This window comes from Orcinus orca, chromosome 12, assembly GCF_937001465.1.
Source record: "Orcinus orca chromosome 12, mOrcOrc1.1, whole genome shotgun sequence".
NCBI lineage: Eukaryota > Metazoa > Chordata > Mammalia > Artiodactyla > Delphinidae > Orcinus > Orcinus orca.
In genome coordinates this window covers 70,337,401-70,340,363 of record NC_064570.1, presented here as the reverse complement: position 1 = coordinate 70,340,363, position 2,963 = coordinate 70,337,401, and the positions used below count along the sequence as shown (strand labels likewise).

Here is a 2,963-nt window from a genome sequence, read left to right as displayed (position 1 = left end):
GAGGATTGCTGGCTCTCAGACTGACTCTTGAGCTGGGACATGGATCTTCTCCTGTCCTGGTGCTTCTGGTTGTCAGGCCTTCATGCCCAGACTGGAGTCTACACCATTAGCTCCCTAGCAATCAGGCCTTCAAATTACATCAGCAGCTTCCCTGGGTCTCCAGCTTGCAGATCGTGGGACTTCTTAGCCTCCACAATTGTATGAGCGAATAAGCAATCCATCAATCAGTCAATCTTATGGGTTCTATTTCTCTGGAAAAACCATAATACAGATACAGAAGGTGTTCCAGCAAGGGCGGCTGCTAGGGCAGCGTGTTTGGAATGGGCAGCATCTATTTGGTTCAATCCGAGAAGCATCCAGACACCCTTCTCCCCTTCCAGCCCGCCAGGCTTCTGGCATCCTCCCGTCATCTCTCCTTTGGGCTGGAGGCCTGAGCATGCCATTAAAACACAAACAACCCAATAACCCAGGGTCTCACTGCAGTCAGTGTGACCTTGTAAAACTCTTTCTCTATGATCCAGTTTTTTCATCTCTATAAAAAGAGGTGTGTGCTAGATCAAACCTAAGGCCCTTTTAAATGTAGCCTTTTATGATTGCATTGTTTTTTGCTATCTTCCATGTATTAACGTGATGACTAATCTAGCAAGTGTCCAGGTAGATTTCTGAAATCAAGCCCTATGCATGGGGCATTGCAGAAAACATGGCTGCCCTACTTCCTCCCCACTGTCCATGTGCCTCAGCCTGACCACCTCTCAGGGCACCAGCTCCTGCTTTGTCTGCTAACTTGCATGATTCTCAGCCTCAGTAAGGTTTTTAGTCATAAAGATAGGGATATTCAGATCTAATAAAACCTCAGAAAAGGGACAAGGAGTCCTAAAAGTAGACCTACACTGGCAAAAAGATGGAAACGTTCTTACTCCAAGGCTGCAAACCGAAATAAATGAACAAATGAAACCCAGAATGGCCAGTGAACACTGTTACAGTGCCACAGGCTGAGCTCTGGGTGGGCATAGACTTTCTGATTCTCCTCTAAATCCCTGGCACCTAGCACAGCCTGGCATCTCATAAGCACACTGTAAATGTCTCTGGAATGAATGAAAGCCATGTTCCAGTGCCAGCAAGGTAGGAGTTCCTTACTGTGCAGACACTGCCTTCCTGGTATGACCACAGAATAGTCTAAGCTAGATTTTAAATCTAACACCTTCTTAAGGTGGCTTGGCAAGGGGTGGCAAGGTGCGGGGTTGGGGGGAATGTCACCATTGGTTTCCCAAAGGCTCTTTCTGGCCTTTATTTGACCTCAGGAATGCTGCTCACAAAGGGTGGCAGGCTGACTTCAGCTTGAGGGGAATGCACCCTTTTCAGTGGGAGTTGTCAGGAACAAGTCTCCAAAGCAGAAGATGATGGAATCTGCCCTTTTTCTTCTTGTGAGTGTCTGGCCATTTCGAAAATCCCAAAGCTCGTACTTTGAGCATTAGCGGTGCCCAGGTGCAGCCTTGTCTTTCATCCCCATTAAAATCCACAAAGGAGACTCTTAATGTGCCGCAGAAAGACTATAGCTGTAAGGTGGAATTTACACATCTGGAGGGCTTTTAATGAGTGGGGAGAAAAGGGGTGGTTACCTGGCAACCCTGGGTAAGTACAAATTAATCCATCTCTATTCGATGTCAGCAGGGTGGCCCAAGCCTTCCACTTGGTTGGGACGGAATTAAAGCTGCTGATGCTCTGGCGGAGTTGGGGGATTTTGTTTAATTTTAATTTCACCCTCATCTCTGTATTTGGCAGTCATCCCCCCAGCACAAAATTGCACTGCATCGACTCCACGGTGGGCCTTTATTTGGAGCAATTATTCTAACACATGAATCCTCACAGAATGTTAGTGAGGTGGGCCAGCCGAGCTCTGTTTCCCAGTTGGAAGCTTGTGAAGATTAAGGAGTTCAGTGTTAGGTTACCCTTCTGGTCTTGGCCTGAAGGAGAGCAGAATTATCAGGCTGGTAACTTGCTTTACGGCTCTCTTTAATTGTACCCTGTCCTCACAGGCCGTAGCCAGTCTCATAGTGTCCTGGCTTTGATCTGGAGATAATTTATACCAATGCATTCACAATACAGTGATATTTCTTTTAATTCAATAAAAAACTTTTCTTAAATATCATTGCATTTTTTGTTACGAGTTTTTGTTACAACAGAGAAAAATGATAGTACCACTCAATCTGCAAGGAAGAAATGACAGAGACAGAGCTAATACCTCTGTGCCGAACTAATTTTTATTGAGAAAGGATATTGTTAACACAGTTTTATAAAGTTTTTATTTTTTTAAATATTTATTTATTTGGCTGTGCCAGGTCTTAGTTGCAGCATGCAGGATCTAGTTCCCTGACTAGGGATCGAACCTGGGCCCCCTGCATTGAGGGTGCAGAGTCTTAACCACTGGACCACCAGGGAAGTCCCTTTGTAAAGTTTTAAAATTCAGCTTTGGTGACCACAGCTAACTCTGGGGGTTTGTCCTATTCTTTTGGGAGTTGTCATATTCTGCAGCACAGGACAGTGTACTGACTTGGGTGGTGGAGCCCTGAGTGCTCATATCAGCTGCTATTCCTTCACCATTCTGGGTCTCAATGTAAAATGAGAGGGTTATCCTCGGTAAGCACAAAAGTCCTACCCTGGTTAAAATTCTATGACTCCATGATTATGTTTAAACTGAGATTAGGGAATAATTATCTTGCATGTATAACTAAGTACATGCAAGTGTGCTCTATTAGAGTGTTTTTATTTGTTTAATTGTTCTCTCTTTGGTATTTTTTATTCCTTTAGTGTTTGCTATTTATTGGCAACAGCCTGGAGGTCCTTAACCACTGACTTGATTCTTTTTCCTAACTCAGAACATTGCTCGGCTGTTTTGATTCTAACAGCCACCTGACTGGTCCTGCCTTTTTTACCATCCATCCCACCTCCTTTGTAAGTTTGCC

The 2,963-nt window shown here is 44.6% G+C and overlaps 1 non-coding gene across 1 annotated transcript; it reads right to left on the bottom strand.

The window, feature by feature from the left end:
- Positions 1–2,366: 2,366 nt before the first annotated feature.
- TRNAE-CUC (transfer RNA glutamic acid (anticodon CUC)) lies at positions 2,367–2,439 on the bottom strand. The gene has a single exon. It is a non-coding gene; the product is annotated as a tRNA-Glu (tRNA).
- Between the last annotated feature and the right edge of the window lie 524 nt (positions 2,440–2,963).